Source organism: Tenrec ecaudatus, chromosome 3 (genome assembly GCF_050624435.1).
Source record: "Tenrec ecaudatus isolate mTenEca1 chromosome 3, mTenEca1.hap1, whole genome shotgun sequence".
Taxonomy (NCBI): Eukaryota; Metazoa; Chordata; class Mammalia; order Afrosoricida; family Tenrecidae; genus Tenrec; species Tenrec ecaudatus.
In genome coordinates this window covers 24,376,402-24,382,879 of record NC_134532.1, presented here as the reverse complement: position 1 = coordinate 24,382,879, position 6,478 = coordinate 24,376,402, and the positions used below count along the sequence as shown (strand labels likewise).

The window sequence follows — 6,478 nt, the reverse complement described above, 5'->3', positions numbered from 1 at the left end:
TGGCTGAGACTGCAGCTGCAAAGACTCAGATAACAATGGCCAAGGCAACCAGTGCTTTCCCCCATAGCAGAGAGCGTGCATGGGTGACATGGGTGAAATAGAACAATGTACGTTGGGTGTGTAAGCTTATGATCAGATTCCCCAGATGTCTATCCTCCTAACAAACTGGAAACACCCAACCATCCAATCCTGCCAAGGTGTTAATGGGGCTGAAACACGAACTAAGGGTCCTCGCTTAACCTTTGTGATGACAGTCCATTCTGTGACCTAAAGCACTGCCGTGTATGACTGATTTTTAGGAAAAGAGAAGTACCTAGCATGCACGTCTAGGTAAGTTATATGTCAGTTTAACAAAATTTAAAAATAAATCTTAAGCAGAGAAAGTGGAAGGGAATGAAGGAACGTGGATGGGAGGATGGTTGTTAAACTCGCCTGTCCTAAGAGCTGGAATTTGTACAATCTTCTTGTTTAATTTCACCGGGAAGCTTTGGGGACAGTTAAACATGAGAGTTATGTTTTTCTATGATGCTTATCATGATTTATGCACTCTGCTAATTTAATGTATCACTCACTCAAGTTTCTATCGGTCCAAGAGGTTGTGTATGGACAGTGGGAAAGACTTTACCAAGTTGAGTGATCTGAAATTTAAATTTGCTTCCTCCAGGTAACTCTTGGCTGCCCAGACTCTCAGAACAAGTGTTTTTGGGAAAGATCAAAGTGAACTATTTCCTGATTAACTTGCATCCATAAAGATTGTGCTTCTTTCATGCCTGTCATACTTGGGAATTCCTTTCTGAAAGTTCACGTCAAATTCCAAAGTTCCTGGCTTAAAATGGAGATAGGAGAATTGTAACACTCTGTTACATTTCCCAATATGGTTACATAATTCCCCAGACAGAAAACTGTCACCTGACTTGATCAGGAATCCAAAAATGTCAGTTATCAGCCAATATTTTCTGAATTAAACTGGTTTATGTTGCCAGTTCTGCTGGAGCCAGATTATCCTTAGACGTTGGGAAACTTAGCCTAGATTTTGCAACTAAAGGGTGACTTCTCTGGAAATACTTGCTGTGTTAGACTGGATAGACTAGAGAAACAAATCCAGGGTAATTCAAATATGTGTAAGAAAGAGATTTACACCAATAACTAATAGATAACAAGAAAACATTGCATCCCAGGCCAGATCAACTCTAAAAGTCCGATATTAGCCCATATGTCTGATAGTAGTCTATAATTTCCTCTTCAGACTCACACAGCACATGCAATGATGACGAATGCAGGAAGACCACAGGCCAGTGTGTATCCAATGGTGGTAGAAGCATTTTGCACTGGCATGGGTCTCCATGTGGCTCTACCAGCTATCCAAGTGACTCAAGAGCAGGAAGGTGAAGCAGAAAGAGAGGGTAGCCCAGCTCCTGGGAAAAAGAGTAGAAATTCCCAGAATCTACATGAGAAGGTCATGCCCACCAGGAGGCATCATCAAGTTGTGATCTGATTGACAGGCTAACCTCTACCCCTAGATTTATTTCCCAAGTTGAAATGAAACTATGTAGCTACTACACCTGCTTTCATGTGAGGTTTCCTGTTTCCCGTTCCCCCACCCCCACCATAAAAAGCTCATTGTCATCGAGTCAATGCAGACTCACATAGATATTATAGGACAGGGGAGAACTTCCCTGGTAAGTTTCCAAGAATGAAAATGTTTGCTGGAGTAGACCGCTCATTCGTTCTACTGTGGTGTTATAGGTGGTTCCAAACTGCTAGTCTTAAAGTTAGCAGCCCAACTTATACCCTCTTCACAAACAAGGGTTTGTTCATTCATTGTAGATCCACCCACAATAGTATGCAACTAGATTCCAAATGGTTCCCTTGGTTATACAAGCCACTTCCCATTGGGTTGCTCACCTAAAATTAGTGACTGATCAGCAGAACGAGATGTGCCCAGCCTCCGCTACCAAGTGCTCCAAAAGGAATCCCATTAGAATTCCCTGCATAGATTGGGAGAAAAATGTGGACCCAAACTCCAACTCACAAAAGAGACCCTCAAAGAAATAGCCTTTGGTCACTTTCATGTCCAGAACTGAACTCACCCCCTGCTAGGCTAACCAGTCATGTAAGTAAGGTCAAGGACAGGATTTAGCTGATGGGGAAGAATGGAAACAGGAAAGTCCTGGAAAAAGTTGATAGTGTGTGTTGTTTTTAGTTGCCCTCAGATAGGTTCCAGCTCACAGAGAACCTAGGTACAATCGGATGAAACACTGCCAAGTCCTGTTCCATCTCAGGGTGGATTTTATGTTTGAGCCCATTGCTGCAGCCAATGATCCAGTCCCTCATAAGGGTCTTCCTCTTTTCAATTGCCCTTTTACTTTACCAGGCATGATATCATTTTCCCAGGATGGATCTCTCCTGATAACATATTCAAAGTACATGAGACAACATGTCACCATCCTCACTTCTCAGGAGCATTAGCATGTGTGGTCAATGTTATTGTTAGTCTTGTTAATTCCTGTACAAATCTCCTTGAAACAATGGATGAATAAATGAATTGTGATAAGAGATGTAAGGGCCCCCAATAAAACATTTAATAAAAAAAATGAAATAAATAAAATTACATGACACACTTCTAGCCTAATTGTAAGACTTTTAAAGCTGCAGATTCTTGGAATTAGGAATAAATACCATTTTATTGTATTGTTATTTAAGTTCAAGTTATTTGGGAACCAAGTCAGACAACATGTTTACACATGTTAAACAACATGTCTAAACAACATATTTTAAACAAACTTTTTCATATAACTCCATTATCAATGTTTGTCTACAGTTTTCTTGAAGTAACATTATCTGACACTGGTGTCAGAATATTACTGGTTTCATAGAATGTGTTGTTAAGTGTTCTCTCTCAACCATTGTTATGTTTGTACCCAATTAACTTGAACTTAACTAACAATACAGTAAAATGCCAAGTTGTTATAACAAGGTGTTCTTGTGTTGAGGGAGGGCTGGAGCAGAGGCCCAAAGTCCATCCACTTCCTCAATGTATGACTATAAAAATGCACACATAGGCCAATACTTCTATTTTATGAATTAATGTAGTTATGTATGTATGACATTATGTTTAGACCTCCATCCATACCGTTCATCCCAGATCTTGTCTCTATTTTATTTTACATCCCCCTGTCCTACAATAACACTCACCCCTTTTCTGCCTCTTAGTAATGCCTCTCAGCTAAATTGCTATTGCTCCAACACCCCCAGGATCTCTAAGTCCTCCTCATTGTTGATTTAATTCCCTAGTTCTTCCCCTATCTATGAAATTGTCTGATCACCGCTCCCTCCCACAAGACCCTCCAGAACCATTGGTCCAGTTGCTTCCCATGCCTATATGGATAGGCAAAACAATAAGAGCCGAGACAAAACAAATAGATTGAATTAAAACTGGGGGAAACTAGCACCCCCCAAAAAACATATATAAGCATACATAATCTCAGGTTTGTCTGCTGACATTTATGACTATCTTCCCACGGGTCCTGGGGTTCCAGGAACTGCCCCTCCTGGCCTGAAGTCTATTTTTGCTGCTCCTCAGGGGTTTTATGGCTTGGCTTGGTTCCCGTTGCTGACCTGTTCTGTTCCCTTATTGGTTCACCCCACTGTGGAGGGAGGTGGGGGTCAGACCAGGCTCACTCCACACCATGTATCCCCAGTATGGTCCTCTGACGATGTACTCTCCAGCAAGGGGATATCATGTCTCAAGCTGATGTTGGTCTTACAGTCTTCTCTTTGTGTCCGGGCATTCGTTGTTAATCCCATTCATTCTAATATCTCCAAAAAAACCACACATAATTAAAAAGACATAATTGAGCTAAAAACCTGTAGAAGTAATTGATTTGCTTTCATTGGTAATTATGCCCTGCGATGATGTTGTAGTGCCCTATTAGTATACATAAATTACAAACGTGAAAAAATTTAAGCAGTCCACACTGAAAGGAGAGAGAAAGAGAGATAGGTGAGAGAGAGAGAGAGAGAGAGAGAGAGAGAGAGAGAGAGAGAGAGAGAGAGAGAGAGAGAGAGAGAGAGAGAGAGATTATAAAATTAAGGGGTGGTTCTGGTTGAACAATCCACACTGAAGTTTGACAAGATTTCATTTACTGATGAAAAAACCTTGTTTGATAAATGAGATTAACAGGAAAAAAGTGTCATCAAGTATTACATTTTATAATGCAAGAAACACGCAGATCATGATGCTAAGCTCTGGATTTTGGGTGAGCCCTTATTTTGTGGTAAATATTATACATGGTCTCTTACTTCATTTAGCTTTCAAATTGTCTCTGCATACATTTTAGATTCTTGTTTGCTAATATTTTCATGTGTTTGCCTGTGTACATGTGTGTCAGTGTGTACAAGGTGTTCCTAGAACTGCCAAGTGTTCCTGAGAACACCTCCCACAGCAACTTCACCCAATCCACCCCGGGTTTATTCTGCCTTCATCTGGACCAGTGGTTCTCATTCTGTGGGTCGCGACCCCTTTAGGGGTTGAATGACCCTTTCACATGGTTCTCCTGATGCATAACAGTAGCAAAATGATAGTTATGAAGTACCAATGAAAATAATTTTATGTTTGGGCGTCACCACATGAGGAACTGTATTAAAGGGGTGTGGCCTCAGGAAAGTTGAAAACCCCTGATTTTCTGGACTCTCCTAAGGATGGATAATCCAATAAGGAAGGCTCCTGGAGTATAAATTACGTCGATTTAATAATGATGCTGATGTATTACAGGTGATTACCCTTTAATCAGTCTCTTGCCTTCTCTCCTTTATTTCCCAGCTCCTGCTCAGGATCCAGGTGAGCCTGGATGCAGATAATTCAAGGTGCTGAAATTGGGGCAGTTGTGGATTTCAGATCAGGTTGTGCTGTGTGGAAAGAGTGGATCATCCTTGCTTGGATGTTTTGTGCTTCCTGGAAGGTAAACGTACCTGGGACCTAGGCATGTGGACCTATTACACGCCAGGTACCCTCAGCTAGTAGGTATGTAAGACAGACTCAGGGAGGAACATAGCCTTTTGCCTCCGGAAGCCCCTGGGGTTGAGCTCAACGATATTCAGCCTGTGCTAACATGCTGACTCTGAAACCTCCACTAATGGCTTCTTAGTTGCTGCTTTGTCCACATCCGGGCCTCACTTTCATTCCAGGGTATATTTAGATATCCACATGCCCAGGGTGCCTGGTCAGGATTTACCCAATTAAGTCAGCACTGGGTTGGCCACTGTTGATATCATGAGTGACTCTGAGGACTTACTTCTCCCTGAGTGGAGAGCCCAGTGTGCGCTGAGAGGGAGATCCTGGCACTGGACCCACAGGATGTCCCTGGGATTAACATCATTACACTTAAGGGGTGAAGCTGCAGCTCCTACTTGAAGTATGCCTTGTGAGGTTAAGTGGTTGGTTTACTGGAAACTCAAGTAGTCACAGACCCAAATATTTTAGGGTTAGAAAGGTGTACTACATCTTCCTCAGAGCCCTTAAGTCTGAGGAAAAAGTCCAATATTGTGAAAAATGGAGATCATGGTTCCAATATAAGCACTTTTAATATGATACAACCTCCATCTCTAGTGACATGAGGGTCCCTGGGAAAGAGGGAATGGAGGGGATCAAAGGTAGAATAACCAGTCATTTATTTGTTTCATTAAATATGGTTTCACTACATCTTTTTTTTCCAGGCCTGCACCTTTTATTGGGCACATTCTCAAGGGCTCTTGCCGGGTGGAGGGGAGGGAGTGGTGGCAAGGCAAGTGGCCAGACCAGGAAAGCAGGCCGCCCTCACCGCGGCATTCTCAGTGGTACTTCCTTAACCGCTAGTGTTTGAGCTCCTTGTAGGATAGGCAGTAGCTGAAAACCACATAGGCCGCCAACACCATGGACAGGCCTGCGACACTCCCCTTCCTCACGTTCACACACTTGCTATAATAGCGATCGTAACTTCTCTGAAAGGCGCCGACAATGCCCGTCGGGGTGAAGTCCCGCATCAGCACCCAGCTGGGCAGCTCCGAGATCCTGACATCCAGGAGGCGCTTCTCCTTCAGGGTTACGGGAAACGCCATCTTTCAGTCCTGGGTGTCCACTGCGCTGGGCCGCGCGGGCGCTGCTGTGTCGGTTTCACTACATCTTTGAGGGAGAAACCAGGATACGCTGTAACCTGCAAATTAGTGAGTGAGTACTTGAGCTCTTGGTCACCTTGGTTATTGGGTAACACATCCCAGCATATGTCTAATAGCAGAGAAGGCTCCCTGAGTGTAGGACACAGTAGAGCTGAAGAACACGAGTCCTGTGATAGATCTTAGTCATAATGCTTTTTCTCATATTTAAACATTTGTATATCCCTTCAGCTTGCCAAATTTCATGAACCATTTGTAAAAGTTAACTGAAAACAGAGGATGTGTTGGTATTTCCTAATTTTGCATGTCTACCTCTCGCAGTCCCTTA

General features: G+C 42.8%; 1 pseudogene; it reads right to left on the bottom strand.

Annotated features, from left to right (window-relative positions):
- Nucleotides 1–5,850: 5,850 nt before the first annotated feature.
- On the bottom strand, nt 5,851–6,096 carry LOC142443309 (ATP synthase F(0) complex subunit f, mitochondrial pseudogene; annotated as a pseudogene).
- Nucleotides 6,097–6,478: the final 382 nt, after the last annotated feature.